This window comes from Chiloscyllium plagiosum, chromosome 22 (assembly GCF_004010195.1).
Source record: "Chiloscyllium plagiosum isolate BGI_BamShark_2017 chromosome 22, ASM401019v2, whole genome shotgun sequence".
Taxonomy (NCBI): Eukaryota; Metazoa; Chordata; class Chondrichthyes; order Orectolobiformes; family Hemiscylliidae; genus Chiloscyllium; species Chiloscyllium plagiosum.
Genome location: NC_057731.1, coordinates 32,665,312 through 32,689,005, shown reverse-complemented (window position 1 = coordinate 32,689,005; position 23,694 = coordinate 32,665,312). Strand labels below are relative to the sequence as shown.

The 23,694-nt window shown below is 38.8% G+C and overlaps 1 protein-coding gene across 2 annotated transcripts in view; it reads right to left on the bottom strand.

Moving 5' to 3' along the window:
* Positions 1–23,694, bottom strand: part of plpp4 (phospholipid phosphatase 4) — a 248,717-nt gene that overhangs the window by 224,126 nt on the left and 897 nt on the right. The window lies entirely within an intron of this gene.

Here is a 23,694-nt window from a genome sequence, read left to right as displayed (position 1 = left end):
AGACGCTGGTTTGAAGTTCCCCATTGGCTGTTTGCCCTACTGTGGTTTGTTGTTGTTTTCCTCCTCTTTAGTGAATTTTATGCCAATAAGGGCATTATTGATGGTCTTGAAGGTTTCCTCTAATTTGTTTCATTTAGTGATGATAAAGGTGTCATCCACACAGTGGACCCAAAGCTTGGGTTGGATGGTTGGCAGAGCTGTTTATTCGAGTCTCTGCCTCTGCTACGAACCCTGATATTGGAGATCCCATGGGTGTTCCGTTGGTTTGGTGTAGGTTTTGTTGTTGAAGGTGAAGTACGTGGTAAGGCATAGGTCCAGTAGCTTGATGATACTGTCCTCGTTGAAGAAGTTAGTGGTGTTTGGTGTATGTGTCTTTGGGTCTTCTAATAGTGTAGTCAGTGTTTCCTTGGCCAGGTTAATGTTGATTGATGTAAACAGGGCTGTTACATCAAAGGAGACCATTATTTCATCCTCTTCTATCTTAGTGTCTTTGATAGCCTTCAGGAATCCTTGGGTGGACTGGATGGAGACCCCTTGGCATCATGGTAGCCCACAAATCCACCAACATACAAAAACAGCAGCTAAAGAACTTGAAAGACTCTATTCAGACAAGTAAAACTAATGTCATTTACAAAATACTGTGCAAGGACTGTAACAAACACTACATTGGACAAACAGGCAGAAACCTAACCACCGGGATACATGATCATCAACTAGCCTCAAAACGACATGACCCTCTCTCACTAATGTCCTTACATACAGATAAGGAAGGACACCACTTCGACTGGGAGAACACATCCATCTTAGGACAAGCCAGACAGAGACATGCATGAGAATTCCTAGAAGCATGGCATTCCAACTGGAACTCTATCAACAATCACATTGAGTTAGACCCTATCTACCACCCCCTGAGAAAAAGACCAGGAAATTACATCACCACAGGAAATGTCATCACCAACCCAAATAAACCCAAACATATAAATAGAAAGCAGGAATCATGTACACTGCTTCGTCTGAGGCCCACTGAAGATATTACCTTGTAGGGCGATGAAACATCTGGAAATAACCTCCCAGAATAAAACCTACATCCAGAATATTTTTTCACATAATATTCCTGCCTTTCCCTGGATTTTGTGCCAAAACAACAGGGAGAAATAAATGTTATGATATTTTACTGATAGTATAATGAATAACACAGGATGCAAATTCCCAAACGTCTGCACCTCATCAACTAGTGAGATGCTTCTGCAATGGAGCCTGTATGCTGAAAACCACTAGTTCTTCCACACGACTCACCAGTAATGGCTCTGTTTGATAGAATCCCTACAGTATGGAAGCAGGCCTTTGACCCATCGTGTCCACACCAACCCTCTAAAGAGCATTCCACCCAGACCCACCCCCAAAAAATAAATACAGGCCCAAAATGGAAACTAATTCAAAACCAATGCTAAGGGAAGGTGCAGATGGGATGGACGGAAAGAGGATGAGATGGAAATTTATGCATCAAGACAATATGAAAGGAAATGAGACAAGCTATTCCAGAGAAGACACACCATGAAATATGTCTTCAATAAGAAACTGGCCACCTGAAGTTCCATTGAAATAGTGGAAACCAATGTTGTCTCAGTGTGAAGAGAAATGTAACACAAGTGTAGTAGTTGTAAATTAATTTAACAGCATGAACTTATAGCATCATGATGCAATGATGATGCAATATCACATGACACAGAGGTAGAGAGAGAGGCTACAGAGGTAACACTAAGCTAGTGTAGATCATTGTACCTAGTGTTAACCTATAAATAAAAAGAACCTTCTTAAAATGCATCTCAACAACTGATGATTTAAGAGACAAGACACTCCTCCCCCAACCATCATGTCGATGCAAAGACAAAACACAGTGGCAGCAAGATGACAATACATATAAGCAACGTTTTACAAAGACGAACCCTAAAGCTACCAGAACTACAGGGAAAGCTACAATGCTGGAAAACTACAGCACAAAAAGTGGACAATACATTGTTGACCAGACAAAGGGTGGATGAGACTTTAACATCTCATGACGAAGTCTTTGATGCACATTTCAGTATCTGAATTAGTGAAAGGGCTAGATTTAATGAAAGGCATAGAAACCAGGGCAGTCCACAGATTCCTTCATCAAAGACCTCTACAGATTAGCAGGTAAAAGTACGTATAGTGATTTAAGGGATTGAATTGTAGAATCCCTACAGTGCTGAAAGAGATCATTCAGCCCATCGAATCTAAACTGACCATCGAAAAGTCTGCTCTACATCGGGGAGACAGGTTGCCAACTCGCAGAGCGTTGCAGGGAACACATGTACTAAATCTTAGCTCCCTGTGGCCAACCACTTCAACTCCCCCTCACATTTCCCCAAGGACATGCAAGTCCTGGGCCTCCTCCACTGCAAAATCCAAGCCACCTACTGACTGGAGGAAGAACATCTCATGTTCTTGGGACTACCTTGGGACCTTCCAACCACACACGACATCAACGTCAGTTTCACTAGTTTCTTCATCATACCCCACACCTCATCCAGACCCAACCCTCAAACATGGCACCACCCTCTTGACTTGTCCATCTTCCTTCCCAGCTACCCACTCCACCCTCCTCACTGACCGATCACAATTACACCCATCAGCATCCACCTATCAAGTCCGCAACTACCTTCTCCTCAGCCCCAGCCCAACCAACCACCCTCCCCATTTATCTCTCAGCCCCCTTTCCCCTCCACATTCCTGATGAAGGGTTTATGCCCGAAACACTGACTCTCCTGCTCCTTGGATGCTGCCTGACCTGCTGTACTTTTCCAGCGCCACACTTTTCCACTCAACCAAACAGCATCCCAACCAAACCCACCCCTCCCCCCACCCATAACCTCACATGAGTTTTTTTTAAACCATGGCTAACCCACCTAACCTGGACACTACAAGGCAATGTTTAGCCAGGAAACCATGGAAACCATGGAACAAACCCACACAAACATGGCGAGAATGTATAAACTTCACACAGAAGTCACAAGAGGCTGGAATCAAACCTGGGTCCCTGTTGCTGAGAGCTGCAGTGCTAATCATGATTAAATAAATGACCACTATCTGTGGTGTTGATAAGGCACTGTCAGATTCTTTACTGATTGAAGAGGGCGATACAGTTCATGAGGGAGACAGAGATGGAGAGAATGGAGGTGGAATCAAAGGTTCTAGATAATCTGGTTGTTGCTGTACATAGGTCAGAAAATACATCAAAGCAAAAGTCCTCCAAAAGTAACCAAGCAACCAACAAACGTTTCAGATACAACAGGACCAAGGCACATGAGATTAAATTGCCCAGCCAAGAGTGCCAAATTCCAAATAAATGCAATGATTACAAAAAATGCTGTAATTCTGAATGTAAATAACTGCATTTCAAATGCTATCAGATCCATGAAGCAGGATTTACGAGTCAATACCTTAGAAGTTTTAGGAAAGATCAAATGCCCAGACAGAAATGACTGATCAGTAAATCTTGACTTTGTGGAAGGTTCTGCTGTGTCCAACAATGGGCACTGCAACTGGGGTTAGTATATTGTCTGACAACGTAAAAATGATTTGAACAAACACAATTCGGAAGGTGGTGGTCTAGTGTATTTGACACAGAGCTAGTAATCCAAAGCAGAGGCTAATATTCTGGTGATGAAGGAGCAGTGCTCTGAAAGCTAGTACTTCCAAATAAATCTGTTGGACTGTAAGCTGGCGTTGTGCGATTTTTAACATTCTGGTGACGTGAGTTTGAATCCCACCATTTGAATTCAATTAATAAAAAACTAGCTGAATGAAGATCATGTAACCATTGATCATTGTCATAAAAACCCATCTGGTTCACCAGTGTTCTTTAGGGAAGGAAATCTCCCATCATGTGACTGGCCTACATGTGACTCCAGACCACAACAATGCAGTTGACTCTTAAATGCTCTCTGGGTGATTTGAGATGAGCAATAAATGCTGACCTAGCCCAATGTCATGAACAACTTTTTTTAAAAAAGTTGAAATCTACTTCAAATTGTGAACCTAGGAAGAACAAGATTGAAATTCAAAGGTCAGATCTTGCAAGAACAAAGCACAAAGGCAGAAAAATAACTGGACCTCTTTATATCTTAAAGCATCGACAAACTTCACGTGTCAGTAAGTTAGAATACTAGAGATTACAAATTGATCATTAAAGTACATGAAGTTACAAAGGAAGTTGGCAATACAGAATTTAGAAAATAATTTCCTAAATTATTTTCAGGACTGGATAGATTGGAAAAAAACAGTAATTTGGTGATGCATTTGGCTGTAACATTGACTCTTTGACTCAGAGAAAGGTACCACACATAGTAATCTTTACAGCCTCAGGAACAGAAAACACATTAACGTCAGAAGATATTGCAGCAAATCAGAGAAGCACAAACAGAGATAATGACCTCCTGCACATTATAAGATATTATCAGAATGGATGACAAACATACATCTCTAGTAACCCTACATTTGGAGGCAATACTTGGCGAAATGGAAACATCTCATGAGAATCGACAAGTTGTTAGTCTTTAGTGAAATATCAGTAACTCAGAAGTGATATTTTCCAAAGACTGCATCAAGGCCACCTAGAACCACACTATCAGATTTATTTTGTGATCTGGCTAGGCACCTGGAACATTTTTTTTGAAAATATTGGCACAACGTGCAATCATAGTACATATGGAAAGGATTAAATCACATGATGCCATGGGTTTCAATAAACAACCATAAACTTCATGTTACAAAATTGTAACACTACTACAATCTACAATGGATATACACACATATTGTATTCTAACATTCATAATTATCATGAGACAAACATGGGCAAATGGTTGTGATCAAACATCCTATGTAGCTCATCAAATAGCAAATGCAAATTTAAAAATCCCATAGATTTCTGAGCAATCTGGAAACTACAGTCCAGCATAGGCAGAGCTCCAGCTTTTCAGCAACAGTTAACTTCACCAAAGCTGGTACTGCCCCTCTTTCTACCACACACCCCACTGCACCCAACTGGGCAACACGGTGGCTCAGTGGTTAGCACTGCTGCCTCACAGCACTAGGGACTCAAGTTCGTTTCCACCCTCAGGCGACTGTTTGTGGAGTTTGCACATTTCCCCCGTGTCTTGGTTTCCTCCAAATGCTCCAGTTACCTCCCACAAACCAAAGATGTGCAGGTTTGGTGAATTGGTCATGCTAAGTTGCCCATACTGTTCAGGGATGCCTAGATTAGGTGCATTAGTCAGGGGTAAATATATGATAGGGGAATGGGTCTGGGTGGGTTACTCTTCGGAGAGTCGGTATGGACTTGTTGAGCCACAATAAGGATTCTATGTATCTTTCTCAGTTGAATTCTAAGTTCCTAAAATCCTTTCCAAAATTCTGACGACTCAGAATTATCCAGGTTCAATTCCCTTTGCAGCAATTTAGCTAAGCAATAGAGCAACTTAACATGAAAACTAGTCTTGTCTGCATTTCTCTCACATACTGTCTCACTCTCCAAATGCCTATAACCTTTGAACTGCTCTTCAGTGACACTTTAACTGTACTGAAAACTTCACAAGTCTCACCCAGGAAAGTTTGAATGTAGCCACCTACCAACAATCAGAACACCCAGTTCCTGAATGTTACAATCCACAGATGGCTGGCTCAGATAAAGTAGATATATAGCAAAAGGGAATTAATCATACCATTAAAATGCAGAGCAAGAGCCAACAAGTCAGTTCAGTGGTCAGGAATTGCTCAATGAACTCACTCAATGATAGAAACTATAGATTTGCAGTGTCAGGAACATAAATAATCTTTTATAAATGTCAACATTTCCAACAATCTATTTGGAAAGGCTAGGTATAAACTTGATTGATTTAAAAAGGGAAATTCTTATTGTCAAACATTACTTAAGATAGATTAAAATAAATCATTTACACACTATTACAGCAAAGACAGTTAAAAAGTCATAGAAATGATTTTATTCAACTCATGATATTCCTGACAATGTATCTGATAGCAGAATGCAATTGGGAAGTGTTATGGATCAAAGAAACTCCCTCAAAGTATATTAAGATGATAGTTTAGACCCTAAATTTTTCTTATTTTAAAAGGTAAGGCGTGGCGTTCCAGATGCAATGTGATTGGTCAAACTATCGACTAATCAAAACGTATCTTATTTTTGCACTACAGTTAAAATATAGACAAAATAAAAATAAAATAGGTTTTACTGTAACTCTATTGAAATGCTTAACAAAATAATAGATACATTAACTACTACTAATTAACTGTTTCAATATAGTAGCATTCCATACACACCCTTGGCAAAGTCAAAAACAGTAAAATAGATTGTCTCAAATATAATCAGAGCAGGAGGAGAATCCCAGCTTTTAGATATAACAGAGAGAGGAATAACAGCTTCCACATTCCCCTTCAAGGGCTCAGCAACTGCTACTGAAGGCTAAAACTAAAAATAAATCCTGGTTCTGTGGGAACTTGACCCCACTCATTCATGCTGCTTCTACTGTTCCAACTTTAAAAAAGAAACACTCAAGGACTGACACACCGTTTACTTTAATGGCTTTGGAGCAGAGGTAACTGCTCATCACCTCTGTCTTAAACTTCTTTCATGAAAAATACTAGGACAAAATACACCTCTTAACGCCGTAGTAACATCAGATAAGTGAGTAATTTACAGTCTGCAACACTTGGTCAAGATCAACTCTTTGTACTGGCAAGACTGACAAGTTTCGGACAGACCAAATAGCATCTTTTACTGAGTTGATGGTGTTCCAAGCACAGTCGATGTTTGCCTCGGTGTGCTTCGCAGGGAACAGACTAAAGAGCACAGAGTCCTGAGTCACAGAGCTGCTCGAGCCAAACTTCCCCAAAACCCACTGCATCTGTCTCCAGGCATTCTTTGTGAATGCACATTCCAGAAGATGTGCAACAATCCCTTCACTAATGTAACTATCTTGACAGCAGTGTGTGGTCACAGAAGGCCTGGAGTGCATGAAGGATTTAACAGGCATCTTAGCATCAGCCAAGCAAAGTCTTGGTGCTTGCTGGAAGGTTCTGGTGATGAGGTATTCTTCCCATAAACTGAATGAAGAGGAGGCAACTCCCTTTCATGCTGGTTTCAGTCTGCTCCCATTCGCTAAGTGATGCTGAATGTATTGGGGTCCTCACCTCACTGTGTGAATTCCGCAATCTGATTGTTTACATGGACTATTTGATGACATTACTGTTGTTAGAGACCAAAGATAATTGCAGCTGTTATTTAAAGGAGATTAGCATTGGGTACTGTAGAATCCACAGCACATACTGCTACACCTTTGTGTACAGCTTTCCTAAAGATTAATGGCGAACACCATCACTTCAGTGCTGACTGTAAAATTCAGTCTAATAACAGAAGGACCAGACTTGACTCTGACAAGGGAGAAACCTTACAATTGCAACTTCTATTCCCTCTGGCAATGTATGGTTGAAAATAGACACATCCCACCAAATGACCATGGTGGATGGCACGTAATCCATATATTTAAGAAGCAAGTCTTAATGGTTGAGCAACAAAAATAATTGCAAGCAAAATCAAAATCGAGCTGTTAGGTGCTGCATTACTGATGCTACAAATAATTACTCTAAAAACAGACACAAATTCTTAAATTTGCATCCGCACATCTTTGCAAAGGTCTAAAGAGGAAGTTTACTGCTGGGATAAGTACTCACTAGGCATGTACTTATTATTGCTCTCATTTCACCTGCCTCTGTTTGGTTTGCCAGCCAACATTAGATGTTTAAGCTATTTATAAACCAATTAATTTCAGTTGCATTGAGCTTCTTGGTAATCAAAGTAAAAATATTGCAGCAAAGGTGATGTTTACTCCCAACTAAGCCACAGAAAGACAAATTATATGTATGCCAATGCCAACTCGTGGCCATACTCCATGGATGCTCCTTCATCTGGATACAAATTCATGTGCATTTTTTGCAAATTCACCTTTCAGCCTATAGTTTCTTGGCAGTGACGAGGCAGCTATTAGATAATGGTATAATTCATTGAAATGAACATAATCATGCATCACATAATTGTTTATGCAATATGATTTTATCTAAAGCCATACATAAAATTCAATTCAACCAAACTTCTTGATCAATGCAGCAGTTAGGAAAAAAAGTTTTAGTTTACAGAAGCGCTTTTGAAAATTTCAGATAATTCATGAATAACAATGGAAATGATTCACTGACATCAACCTAACTAATTTAGTGGCTCAGTTTTGGTCTAACATCTATTTTAGTTAAGGCAAGCTGAATTAAATTGTTGACATTACTTTAAGTCAGATTACCACTCATATATAATTATACTATAATGTCAATTTTTCTGTAAAATGTATTCGTCATTGTATTTATTAGATTTAGAATGCTGGCAAAGTCACTACTCTAAAACTGAATCCGAACTCTATTTAAATTATCAATTGGCTCTGTTGTGACATTGCTTACAGTCACCTTCCGAGAAGCAAATTCAATAAAGGCAATTTAGAGTCCGGAGACTGTCACCTCATGTCTGACAGGTGGAGTATAGAATTAGAAATTTCAGGCAGGGTACATTAGTTGCAGTCAGGGTAAGGATGCAAATCTGGCGAGTGCATAACGTAGGGAAAGTATCATTGTGAGGAAAGGATCTGAGCCAAAGCACTTGACTGAGCCCAAAAGTGCAAATGAGTAAAAGAGGAAGCATCCTCAGAGAGCTTCAGAGACACAGATAAACTTACAGAACTTAGGAAGGTAAGGGTTCTGAGTCGTGTGCCCAGCTTTCATGACTATCAAATATAGATTACAATCTAATTCATCACATGGATCAATTGTGTATGGCCTGTGATATTACCTGGTTAATTAGTCAAATATTACAGACTTTAAAGACATGAATAAGACTTTTCATACTTTTAGTCAACCGCTTGGGCATTAGTTGTGAAATTAAGTCTTTAGGCTAAATTGCAATTGAGTCAGGTTAATACCAGAAACTAATTACTATGAAATAATTCCAATGTATTTAGTTTTAAGCAATTTGTAACTTCTTACCTATCCTTCTCAATTTTCCTGGATGCATGCATATGAATGTGCATCTTGAACAATTCCCTGGAGTTTGATTCAAAGAATAATTTGTAAATTGGTTTAATCTTAAAGAATTTGTAGTGGGTTGTTTTAAATAGGGCTTCACAATTTGAGCTTGGTGAAAACGCACCATTGCCTGTTTTCAAGTGGGAAAGAAAATACGGGAAAAATATTATAAGCCAACCTCTTATGAACCAAAGAGAACAAAGGAAAACAATTATTTACCTCTCCCTTTAGCCATTGGTACGATCCTTAACTTAATTATTCATCTGGATGATGCATCTTTCTCAAAAAGTTACTCAATGTTTGCTTAAAAGTTTATCATTGCATTTCATCTATCCTCCTTCTTAGACCTAGATTCCAAGTTCATCTTAGAACTAGTACAACAAGCTCAGCCTCAAGACGAGTCTACATTACAGGGTAGGAGTGGAGATAAAGTGATCCCTATCACGGGGGAGAAAAGGGAATATGTAGGGAAAATTGAAGGGAGGAAAGAGGCATTAATCATCTGATCCTTGAAGTCATTACATCATGCTGTTTTCCACACTGCAAGCAACTAATTGTCCTTCTCTCTTGAACTTCTGTCATTTAATTAGTCTTGATGGTAACAAAAATCGGAATTGCTGTTTTTGACTTGATATAGTTTCATGTAGATGACATTTAAAATGGAAACCATTCCTTTGTTAGATGAAAAGTAATAGAAAAGCTATAAAAAGGGTGCAAATTTTTTTGTGAGAATCAATTATGACAAAAGGTTCTTTGATCCATGAAATATATTTCATAAGGATATAGTTGTTGTATGACATTTGATTGCCAAATAATTTCTCCTTGGCTTGCCATTAGCATTCCATGCGATCATTTACAAATCATTGCAATGTTAATCACAACTAACTGACAACATTCTCTTCAAAAATGGTCTTTATGAAACAATTTTCAGAGATCAGGTTTAGTATGTAATCATACAAAAAAAACCTATCCAGGATATTAAAGACCAGAACTACATAACATTCAATAGCCACTTAAGGTTCATGTATTCCGCATCAACATCTCGTCATCTGTCCTTAAAAATTGCTAAAGCTACCAAATATTTGATGAATTAACATTTGATTAATTTCAGTATAGAAACCGCTCCATTCTAAACATATTTTAGAATGCTTCAGTCTTGCCTCAAGGTTTACATTCTTATCTTTGGGTGGTAAGATTATGAGCTCCAAGTCCCAGAATGGAACCTCAAGGACACAACATAGGTTTATGCTTCTGTACAGCATTAAATTCCTGCATTTTGTCTAACACCTTAAACTGAGACCCTATTTGAACTCACGCAGGAATAAAGAAGATTCCATGGCACTATTATAAAAAGAACAAGGTCGTTAAATATTTATCTAATTCCCTTTAGAAAATGATTAGCAAATCTGACTCCATTACTGTCTCAGGTCATGCTTTCTTAATGATAATGATTGATTGTGGACAAGAAATGCATCTTCTAGTACTAGCCCTCATCTCTATGAAAAGACTCTGCTTGGTTACTCTATCAATGTTAAAAATCACACAACACTAGTGCTGGTGCCTCCAAATAAACCTGTTGGACTACAGGGGAACCTCAATTATCTGAACGTGATGGGCAGGCACTGTTTCATTCGGATAATCGATTATTTGGTTAATCGATTAAATGCCTTTCCTCTGGGGCTTGGAGTTTTTAAAAGTCTGCTCCTTGTTCAGGAGACTAGCAGCAGCACACAGCGCATGAGACCCCACCCCCAACTTCGTCTGACACCGCCCCCCCACCTCCAACCCCATGCAACCCACTCCCCCATCCCAACACCGCCCCCTCTGCTTCCGACCCCATCAAACACTGTCCCCCCACACCCTCAACCCCATCCAAAACCTCCTCCCCCCTCCATCCGCCCCTGCCCCCTCTCCGGGGCAGCTGGACTGGACACCAACAACAAGACTGCTGCAGTTGCCTTTGTGGGGTAAATCTCCAAATAGCGCACGCGCACACACACACGCAGCCACAGCTTTTTATTGCAACCTTTTGACAGGTTCCGCCTCTGCTCTGTACAGGACAATGTTGGAGAGATTATCTGGGGAAGGCAGGGGGGGTTGGTGTTAGGGTACACCCCACCCCCCCCTCTCCGTGTAGAACTCCAGGGAAAGTGTGGGGGGAGAGAAAGCGGGCGGGCAGTCAGTCATTTGGAGACGGTGTCTGTTTAATCACTAAACAAAAGACGTGATCACTGTTGGAAGCACTTCTTTGATGTAATGTTTCCATCAGGACTTCGAGATCTCCTTTGGATAATCCGATTTTTGGGTATTTGCTATTCGGATAATTGAGATTCCTCTGTATAACCTGGAGTTGTGCGATTTTAACTTTGTCCACCCCAGTCCAACACTGGCTCCTCCAAATCATGGCTACTCTATCAATGCTTTTCCTAATTGAGAAGACCACTATGAAATCCCCAAATGTGTCTGCTCAAAGGAAAACAGCTTTGATTCTCTGTAAGTAATTGAAAAGCTGAGCTCTGGCAGCCTTCCAGTAAATCTTTTTTACATCTACTCCAAGGCATCACATGTGTCCAGAATTTGACGAGATATTCCAGCTAAGGCCAAAACTAATGATTTTAAACATTTTAGCATTGTTTCCTTGCTTTGTATCCCCCCTGTTTATGAAACCAAGGGTCATGCTAAATTTCATTTTAAAAAAAGCACTGATCTGCCATCTTCAAAGACTTATCTGTACACAACCCCAAGTCTCTGTCCTTTCACCTCCTTTAAAACTGTGTTGTTTAAATTACAGCATCTCTCCTTAGTCTCCTACTAAATGCACCATTTGCACATTTCTCCGTCTTAATTTTTTTTCTGCAAACTATCTGAATTTCATCACTATGTCCCCTTCATTGCTTTACTACATTTGAGTGTTGTGCCATTGGCAAACTTTAAGCTGATTTTAAGCCTGAATTTTCAAGTCCAAATCAATAATACAAACCAAAAGTAACACTAATACTGACTCCTACAGAAGGGTTGGGTTGCGGGGAAATACTACTGAAGTTTATGGATATTTCTGCCTTATAACCAGTTTTGTAGCTGCATTGCCATTGTTTCTTTAATTGGTATTAATCAGTATTAATTAGTATTAATCTTGGTAATAATTTTGTTTGATAGTATTTTATTAGGTGCCCTTTGAAAGTTCACATCTCGACTGTGCTAGCTTAATTAACCTCGTTAATGTTTCAAAGAACTCAAATTAGTCAAACATGATTTGTATTTAACAAAATTTGTTCAGCTGTCATTTATTAACCCTTATTTTTCCAAGTGGCAATTATCTTTGCTCTGCAAATTACTATTTCAAACTTTTCATGGCCATCGCCAGTAGACTGACTGGTTTATAATTGTTGAGTTTAATCCAGCTCTCAATTTTTTTGAGACAAAAAACTGCAGATGCTGGAATCCAAAGTAGACAGGCAGGAAGATGGAAGAACACAGCAAGCCAGGCAGCATCAGGAGTTTGCCAAAACAAACCACAGCTCCTATTGGAGGAACAACACCTCATCTTCTGCCTGGGTACCCTACAGCCTGGAGTTCTCCAATTTCAAATAACCTCCCTCCCCCTCCCTTTCACTGCTCCCTGCCACCAATCAGATTTATTCCTCCCATTAACCAACCAGGTTGTACCCTCTGCCTGGCTTCATCTACTCCACCTCACCACCCTGCCTCTGCCACCCCCTTTATCTGCAGCTCCTCCCATACCCACTCCTAGTCCTGAAGAAGGGTTACACCTGAAACATCGACTTCTGTGCCTCCTGATGCTGCCTGGCTTACTGTGTTCTTCCAGCCTCCTGCCTGTCCACTCAATTTTTTCTGAACAGGTGTTACACATTGATGTTAATGTCACCAGTTCCCCAGCATTACTGATGTCAAAAGAAGATTCAAAGGTGGTGGCCAGAACCTTTGTTACCTCCCCCTTACTTCTGTCAGAAACTCACTCCTGCCCATAGCCCACAAACAGGAAGCTTTTTAAAAAAAACTTTGAGCACTGCTGACCTTTTGTGTACTTTCCATGTATCTATTTTTAATGTATCCAATCACCTCCTTTATTGCCATATTAACCATTTCTTCATTCATTCAGGTGATGTAGGTTCATTGGCTAAGCCAGGATTTATTGCCTATCCCCTAAGTTGCCTTTGAGAAGATGGTAGTGAACTGTCTTCTTGAACTATTGCAGGACATTTTCTGTAGGTAGACCTTTCCTCTGACTCCCTCATAGAATCCCAACTGTGCGGAAACAGACTATTCAGCCTAACAGGTCCACACTGACCCTCTAAACAGCATCCTACTCAGACCCATCCCCCTGCATTTCCAATGACTAACGCACCTAACCTACACATCCCTGAACAGTATGGGGCATTTTAGCATAGCCAATCCACCTAAACTGCACATCTTTGGACTGTGGAAGGAAACTGGAGCACCCAACAGAAACCACGCAGGCACAGGAAGAATGCACAAACTCCACAGAGACAGTTGCCGAAGGTTGGAATCGAATTGTGAGAAACGAAGCTCACTCACTTCAATAATTTCAGTCCGAGATAAGATCTGAATCAGTAGTATCGTTTATTACGCTCTTGCAAGAGGGGTGTGGTGTCCACTGTCCACAAAGCAGGCACACACACACATACTGAATTTAACGAGTACACAATATTTATGTAATTCGTTTCTCTTCCCTCCTCCCATTGCTCCTCCCCTGTTTACATCTGTTTCTAATCTAAACCCAGCTGTTTATCTCTGAACTCACCTGGCCTTGTCCGTGACAAAATGTTTATCTCTGGCCTCATCCGGCCTTGTCTGTGACAAAATGTTTATCTGGCCTCACAAGACGAGTACACAATATTTATGTAATTCGTTTCTCTTCCCTCCTCCCATTGCTCCTCCCCTGTTTACATCTGTTTCTAATCTAAACCCAGCTGTTTATCTCTGGCCTCATCCGGCCTTGTCTGTGACAAAATGTTTATCTCTGGCCTCACAAGGCCATTTGACCACATCCCTCTGTGGTCTTATTGTTATATATCCTTCTTCACTGCCATCTGTTCCTTCACATAGTTTTCATTCTTGTTAACTCAGCTCTTGACTGAAACAATTATGCACTGGTGTGAGTTCATTTACCTTGCATAAGCAGCTATGATTGCAGAAGTAACACGGCTTTACCTATATCCCACAGAACCTAGGTTCATGGCACTGTGAGGCAGCAGTGCTAACCACTGAGCATAGTGCTGGCCTCTTTTATATCTATGTAAACAAAATGTTTGCTACAACCTATTCTCACCCACTCTCATTTCCACTCAATGTGTGTAGTTATGTTTCAGTCAATTTATTCACAGATGCTGTTTTCCACCTCTGGAGCAAGTGGGATTTGAATTCAGGTCTCATTTTCCAGAAGTAGGGATATCACCATTGTGCCACAATAACTCTTGCTGGCTGCTGTGTGTGTAAACGGACTGCTGTGTTTCCTTATATGACAATGACATTTCTAAAGTACCTCGTCAGCTGTAAAGGGCTACTGATTTATGAATCAACCTAAACCACTTCAGAACAATGGTAAAATTGCACGAAAAACCTACACAAAAATCGTGTGGACAGATTCTAGATTTTTTTTTAGAATATTAATTTAGTTCTTGTCTACATTTTCACTTCTGTGATTGCATTTTAATTCTATGGAATTTTTAAAATTAGACCAGCTTGGTCTACAGATCCACCGTATTTGGGTTTATAGTGCAACACATGATCAGTTGAAAGTCATGTTCAAAAGCTGAGGAACAATCAGTTTAGAAGCTGGAAAAACTCTCTTAGAAATCCCAATGACATACAGATTAGTGAAATGTAATTATTGGCTTATGAGCACTTCTTTCAATAGCTCTGACTCACCAGCCTAGACAGGTTTTAGCGCATAGCTTTCATTATTTAGTTGAGACACTGACCATGGAAGAATAGGGCACATTCAAGGCTGCAAGCAAATTGGACATGACCATATAGGACTCGACTTATTGTAGGAGCTCAAATTGCATGTGTTCTTATGATTCCTGCTTGCTCTGGTGAATGGGGGTCTAGAGTATGGTGCTGGAAAAAGCACAGGGCATGCACTCCTCTTCTTCTGCTCTAATGAATGCCTTGATTGGCTAAAAAGGATAAGTGTGCTTAAAATAGTGGACGGTGAAAATGCAGCCACATTGGGTGGCAATAGCTCTGAGGCAATTTGAATAACCTACCCAGCAGGATAGGTTAAAAATAACCAATCGAACTTTAACAAAAACTTGCAATATGAGAATACTTGGACATTCAGAGATTCTCATTGAGGAAAAGCTCTTTTCTAGGGGTAAAATTAATTTGCTCCCCTTTGGTAAATGCTCAAATACCCATCACCTATCTGAAGGGAGAATTTAAAGGCAATTTTTTGCAAAATCCGATTCCTATAAAAACAAATCAGTTACAAAGAACCACAGCTAATTTGTGCTGCACCTGCAATGTTGATCATTTTGCTGCTTTTGAGGCAGTCGGCCAGCCATCTAACCAGTGTGCCAGAAAGTTTATTCACTTAGCTGTGGAGAAACTGACTGTAGCAGGAAAAACACTGAACATCAGCAAGGACAGTTTCAATTCACATGGAGCTCCCTCTCCACCAAAGATTATCTTGAAATACAGCACAGATAAAGGTTTGGCCAGAAATTGCTGCAAAAAATAATGGCACATTAACAGCACTTGTTATAATTAAATAGTAATTATTGAGTAAATTCTCATGAACGTGGTACACAGAGTCATAATCATCTAGCAATTGGAGGAGAACTAAATGTTAGCCTGGACAACTGCAGAAGTTGGAAACACGTTGTGCTCATAAGCTTCCCCATTGAGATTACTTGCTTTTGAAATTAAATGCAAGTGTTGGAATTGTCAGATTTGCACTGTTGATAAGAACGAATCTAAAGCATTCACAATCACTGATTCAGGCTGTAATTTTGAGATTTGTCAGACAAGGTGCAAGGGCCCTGAAGGCCAACGTGAAACTGTCCCATCTCATCAGCAAGTTGGGAATGGTTCCAACAAAGTTTAAACTTATTATCTATCTTGTCAGTCTTTTTGTGCCCATCTTTCCATCTATATTCTCATTACCTTTTTTATAGTCATTCATGAAATGTGTATATAGCTGGACAGGCCAGTACTTATTGCCCATCCCAAAATGCCCAGAGGGCAGGTGAGATTCATCCACTTTGGTCTGGAGTCACATGTCACCCAGACCTGGTAAGGATAGCAGATTTCCTCCCTTGAAAGGTGACTAATGAACTGGATAGATTTATTCGACAATCAGCAATGGTTTCACAGTCTTCATTATAAACATAATCCCAGGTTTTTAATGAATTCAATTGCCATCACCTACCATGGTGAAATTTAAACCTGGCAGCCTTACAAATTATCTGAGTCTCTGGATTAATAATCTTGTGATAACACCACTAGGCAATTGTTTCCCCTAATAGCAGAATATTGAACTGTTTTGAAGCTCACAAACACAATAGATTTCTCTTGGCAAATAATTCTGGGATACTCTTATTATTTTTAGTCAATCTGTTCAGAGAGGTTTTGACACATCTTCAGAGTAGGTAGGACTTAGCGTCTTAGATTCTGGTCAATTGGAAGTGTGTCACAAGATCTCCAAAATTTGGCAGTGAGGAGTTTTCAACTCAGTAAGAGAAAAACTGAACATGAGATTACTTGGCTATGAGAAAATTCCTTCGATATCGCATGCAAGGAATTTGACTAACATGATACGTTAAATGTTTGGGAGGAAAATAGTAACTGAGAAATAATGGTTCCCATAGGTTTTCACCATTGCAGTTTTTCTCATGTGTCATTTTTTTTGATCTGTTGTGAACTAACTGAGAGAAGTTGCTTGCTATGATCTGTCAATAACTCTACTGGCATTATATCAAAGGACTGTTGCTCAGGGTAGGAGCTAGATTCTGTGAAACATGTGCATCCATAAGTTTCTTGATGCAATTCAACCATATATCAGTTTGTTCTGTCCTTCAAAGGTCCTGAATATTTTAATATTTTGAACATCTGCCCTAACATTTACTCATTACCTTTATCACCAAACACGACTGGTTTTGGTACCCTCTTCTTTTGCTTTTTAATATTGATCTGAAATGTTCCTTTCTGTACTTTTTGTCATCCTCTTTCTTTCTCCATAGCTTTCATTTATTGTATTCCCTCATCTACTGTTTCTTTCATTATTCATATCATGATGTAATATATTGTAAATGTGTGTTTCTGGTCTTCTAGTTAGCCACTGGTGGGCTTTCTGTGTGTCCAAGGTTAATTATTAACTTGTATTTCTGTGAGCCTTGGTGATTTCTTTTAAAAAATAATTTTGTGGTCTGACTTTTGAGTCAATGCATTTTGTGCTATGCTTTTGTTTTATTTCAGATTGTTTTGTGACCCAGCAAGGTAATACTGTGGCCTCAAGGTTTGCTAGAGAATTCTAGGTTTTTGTTTTAAAATTTAACAGAAGGAAACATCCAGAGCTTTGCCTGGACAACTGTTATTTCTTGTATTTAAAAATAAACTTTGAATGAGGTAGTCCTGTGAAGTCTTCAGAATAGGATGGCTATACATGCCTGTACACGAGGCAGAAATGATATATAGTGAACTAGGTTATCTTAGAGTGAAGCGTTAGAGTTGGCCTCACACCAGAAATGTTTTGATAAAACCCTGAACAGGTTACCCAAAGTTAAAGTGTATGATAGGCTCCTCCTGGACTTACCTGCAGTTCCAGTCTAATGATTAGATAAAGGGCCCTATTGTGGTGCAGGGGTAGTGCTATACTCTTGAATAAAGAAGCCCAGGTTCAAGACTATCTGTTCTAGAGTTGTATTAACATCTATGAACAGGTTGATTAGGTAAAAAAAAATTGAGTGTATTATAGAAGTGATGTTTTGGATACTATTAAAAAAATTATAAAAAATATGTTTTGGGATTAAGAACATTATATTTTAACTGTGTATTTAAAAAAAAATGAATTTGTATCTCAAGTAGGTGATTTGGCTTATTCTATTTCATCTTGATTTCTTTCACAATAACCCTGGTTTTATTATGAAAATAAATTCTGCAGCATTGCGTGCCTATATTTTAGCAAGAAGCTGTTTTGTTAAAACTGAAACAAAATCCAAATATATTTTATCAATCAGGGCCAGGTTCCTATCTGGGATCTGACTTGTCCAGTATTGACACCGGCTCAGATCATAACATTATTTTTAATGGTTAAGGAGATAGACCATTGGGCATAATGTTCCTGAAATCCCAGATAAGACAGTAAAATGGCACCATTGACACTGATGATCCAGCACTTTGCATTGAAAATATTGAGTGATCCAAATGTGACAGAAAAAGATCAGTAAAACAACATTCAACCAGACACATTTTTGCAGAAATATCTGGCCCTATGCATGTCAAATGTTTTGGAAATAACAACATATGCTAGTAAAGCTATTTTAGTATACTTCAATATCTTTATGATTAATATTTTAAAAATTTATATTCAGTTTTCCAGGAAATAAATGTTCTATGCAGTAACACTAACGCATACTTATTAGAGGACTAGCACAGATGCAAAAGCCATAAAGTTTAATGCAACATTCTTAAATCAGTGTTCATTTGCTGTTCTCCTAGTTAAGTAATTCTATCTCAATCACAATATGCTTCTAATATTGACACCTGATGCCACAGATTGGTGATCAGGCTAAGCATACATTTCCTTTGCATTGGCTTTTATGATTTAAAAGAAAATTGTAAAAAAGAGAATGATGCCTCTGTTGGATATTAGAAATTTGCCTTGGGTCGGCATAGTTTCTAAATTTTAAAATTATTTCACAGAGTATTAATGAATTGAAGATTAAACCATTTAGCACAGTTGCCTGCTTGACATCTGCATAATGATTCCCCGCATTCGTATCATTCCTGTTAATTTGAGGTTGCTTATTTTAAATAATGTAAAAATGCAGTGTATTGATTTATTAGAATTGCTATATTTGAACTATTTCATAATTTACATTTTTATGAACAAAAGTAGGATCGTACTGCACAGATTTTTGTCATGAATGTTCCATCTCTATTTGATGTGCCATGATGCACAGCCATACTTTGTGGTAGAACACTGCCATTGCACCTTTATGGCACATTGAACTTCCCTGTGCTTCACTAAACATAGCAAAGCACTATTCAGTTTATCTGGATGAATGCTCAAAAGTTCAGGAGCTATTTCTCACTTTGGAGAAAGTAGTGTCTCAAATAAGAATTGAATTCTCTTCTGAAAACACAAAATAATCAATGTCAAGTTGAAAAATATGGTTTCTATATGTCATTTTGTTCTCTTAACAGTTTAGTGCATTTGCGAAGCATATTGTGAATAACCTCTGCAAATAATTCAAAATACACATTCCTTGTCAATCTTTGGCCTATTTATTTGATGGCACTTGAGTTTACATCTTAGTTGAGAGGCTCTCCTTCTCCCATAGTTCACTCATTTGAACTATAGTTCTGTACTTCAATGATACAATCCCTACCTGATTCACTGAGAAAAGAATCAGCTAGGTTGGAAGTTTTTAACATTTATGTTAAATGCAACCATGAAATAAATATATATTAACAATGATTTAATATGAATTGGAAAATTCATTAAATCTAATTATAAAGTGAGAGTTTCATTTCTTGAATTTAAGTTCTATAAGTTTGATTCACTTTTGTTTCTGTTAAAATTCCTAGTATTTAACAAGATATTTAATTACTTCTGATTGTTACAATCTGGACAAATAGGAATGGACCTGGGGAAATAAAAAGTAGTAAATTGTTTGCTGTTGTCAAAGGCACAGAAATGTTGTTTCGGTATTGAGTACATTTCAACAGCATATTACAACTAGCAGGAACACTAATTTATATCTAATGTTCTGGAGGTATAGTACTTAAGATCTTAAAGGTTTGGAATGCATTAAGAAGTGTAATGAAGTAAACATGTATAAGGATGATTAAAAAAACGATAAATTAGTAATGAATTTTCAGCAAATAGTAAACTTCCAACTCCTTCCATCCAAACGTGCACTTCTCAGGACATCCTTAAAACCGAATAAATATTTTTAAGTGTGGTAACTCATGTTAAGAAAATAAAATGCCATTAATTTAAGCACAACAAGGTTGTATAAAAACCAATGAGATAATTACCAGACATCTATAACTGGCCCATGTTTAACTTTGTATGAATAAACTGGCTTTAAATGGAATAATTGAAAGTTGACAGGGTTGTTAAGAAGGCATACAGTGTTTTAGATTTTATTAATAGAGGGATCGAGTTCCGGAACCATGAGGTTATGCTACAGCTGTACAAAACCCTGGTGCGGCCACACTTGGAGTATTGTGTACACTTCTGGTCACCGCATTATAAGAAGGATGTGGAAGCTTTGGAAAGGGCGCACAGGAGATTTACAAATATGTTGCCTGGTATGGAGGGGAGGTCTTACGAGGAAAGGCTGAGGAACTTGAGGCTGTTTTCGTTGGAGAGAAAAGGTTGAGAGGTGACTGAATAGAGACATATAAGATAATCAGAGGGTTAGATAGTGCGGACAGGGAGAGCCTTTTTCCAAGTATGGTGATGGCGAGCATGAGGGGGCATAGCTTTAAATTGAGGGGTGATAGATATAGGACAGATGTCAGAGGTAGTTTCTTTACTCAGAGTAGTAAGGGTATGGAGTGCTTTGCCTGCAACGGTAGTAGATTCACCAACTTTAAGTGCATTTAAGTCGTCATTGGACAAACATATGGACATACATGGAATAGTGTAGGTTAGATCGGCTTCAGATTGGTATGACTGGTTGGCGCAACATCGAGGGCCGAAGGGCCAGTACTGCGCTGTAATGTTCTATGTTCTATATTCTATAAAGTTAAGCCTAAATTATTTCCTTAACATAGTAATAATAGTTGAGAGATGAAGAATGGCAGGTAAGTGGAAGAGCACCCCTGCTCTTCTTCAAATTATGTAGTGAACTTTTTCACATTCACCCAAGACTGCAGATGAATCCTTACTTTAATGTTCCATATGAAAGCTGGCACCTCCAACAATGCAGCACTCTGTTGACACTACACTGAAGTGTCAGCCAAGATTATGTGCTAAAGTATGTGGAGAGAACCTTAAACTGATGACCTCTATCTTAAAGACAAGAATGTTATTACTGAACCATGGAGGGACCTTAAAACCCTCCAAGTGCTGCAATGCTTTACTATCAAATTACACTTGTTTATTCTGGGATTACACAAAGTTATTAGTCACCAGATGCAAACCCATTTCCAAATATTACAGATTTTATTTATATCAGTGAAGTTGACTATAGTTTTGTCACTTATTTGTGTGACTCAAGTAACTATTTATTTCAAGTGTGCAGATGAAAGTGGGGCACAGAGACAATATTTTGTGTGCTTAAGCATGCTATTCTACAAATGTAATTATTTTTCAAAGATTCTGTTTCAGACAAACAAACCTTTTGAGAGTATAATAACATTTACAGAATCATAATGCAGTAATGTAGAACTATACTATTGAGGCCATTTTGTGATGAAAGATAATATTCAGCAGTACAAAGGTTTAAGATTTTTTGGAGTGTTGCATCAAAGATAAATCTTTTCTCCCATGAAGCTGACAGACCTGGTTCAAGTTGCATGCAACTTCACACATTGAAATACATATTTTACTTTTCCAAAAGAAACTCCATGAATATTTCTATTTCTTACATTTGTATTCATGGCTTCAAAAACATTTAAGTCTTTGTTTTAAATCATGAGTAGAACTGATTATTGACAACCAAAAATGGGTGAAGACCTTTGTGATATGAAAAAGTATTCTCCTCAAATTAAACATTGGTAAAAGTCAGAATATTTTGCAGGTTGCAGAGGGAAGTAGGAACCAAAATAGTTAGCATGAGAAAAACATATGGGAATTGTGTTGAAGCTACTGAATCTAATACAAAGGAAGGGTGGTGATGCATTCTGGAGCACTCAAACCCAAAAGATTTCAGGGCAGGAAGATGTACTCAAGGACCAAAATGCATTGTGAGCTGGTGGCATGCTACGTTCAAGTACCCAAGACAAATACGGAAAGGTGGTGCAGTGTGCTGAGGCACTCAAACCTGATGTGAAAGTGTGGTGCAGTAATTTGAAGCTCTTAAGGTGAAACAGTTCTGCTACATGCTAAAGCAGCCAGATCTCAAGTTAAAGACTGATGTGGTGTGCTCAAAGTCCTGATGTTCTCGTAAAGTTTTCAAATCTAGAATGAATGGGTGGCAATATACTGAAATTCTCAAATGTATCAATCAATAAGTTTTCATATTTCACTGTAGAATACCCTGAATCAATAACAGACAATCCCCAATAGGAGGCACCACACCAGCATTAAAGTACATTTTTCATCTCCTCATACAACCGTATTCCTTCTGTAAATCAGAGCATTGTGCACTTATTTTCCTGGGGGATGTTTTAAGGCAACATTCGACATCTGCAAACTGCAGCTGCGTTAATTGAATTCTACATTATACCTGATGAGGGAGTAGCACTGCTAAACGTTAAACGCATTAGATGAATAATTTGCTGAAACACAAAAGACTTAGATAAAAAAAATCAGCCAATCAAGACAATTCCCCACTTAAGAGTTGGAAATTAGTTTAACTTTGTACGGTTTGGGCAGATCAGAAATAAAAACATTTTACTTTGCGGGTAATTTGCATGAATAATGATACTAATTGTCTTTATTTAATTTTGTATTAACTTTCATTGAATTTCAGCTGATCAACAGATGTGCTGCAGTACGCATCATACTTGCTGACTGATACATAACCAATTACACCTCCAACACCGTCAATGGAACACATTAATCACACTGGGGAAAGCCTTGCTCCTCCTGCCATTAGGATTCTCACACATTGCAACTTACTCAATGTTCAAAAGATACGGTGACACTTTATTTCTTTAGTAACCTGCAAGTGAATATAGCTGGAAGTCAGCCATGTACTGTACCTGTGTAAAAGATGGTGGCTTAAACTGGCAGTCAGGGTAAACCGGAGGAGCAGCTATTAACAGTGACAGTTACCAAGTAATATGGGCTTTAGTCAGAGAACAACAGAATCTGGTCAGCAGACAGGATTGTCTTTGTTTCAAAAGATACTTCTTTTAATATATAAAGAATACCACAACAGCTGAAGGACATGCAGACCAGGACGCGTAGAGTGCTTCAACATGCTTTGAATAACTGCAGTTGCTGTAGTGTGTCTCCTAGTTTTAACAAGGGGGTGGTGAGGGATATCCTGCAGTAGACACTGACTCTCGTGGATTTTAAACTGGTCAGATCTTATGGTGCAGACATAGTGAGTAACGTCAAGAGAGATGCAGAATGTGTGGTTACGAAAATGATATGGGAGGGTGTTGTGATTTGGAGAGGGGAAGGGGGTGAATTGGGGGTGAATTGGA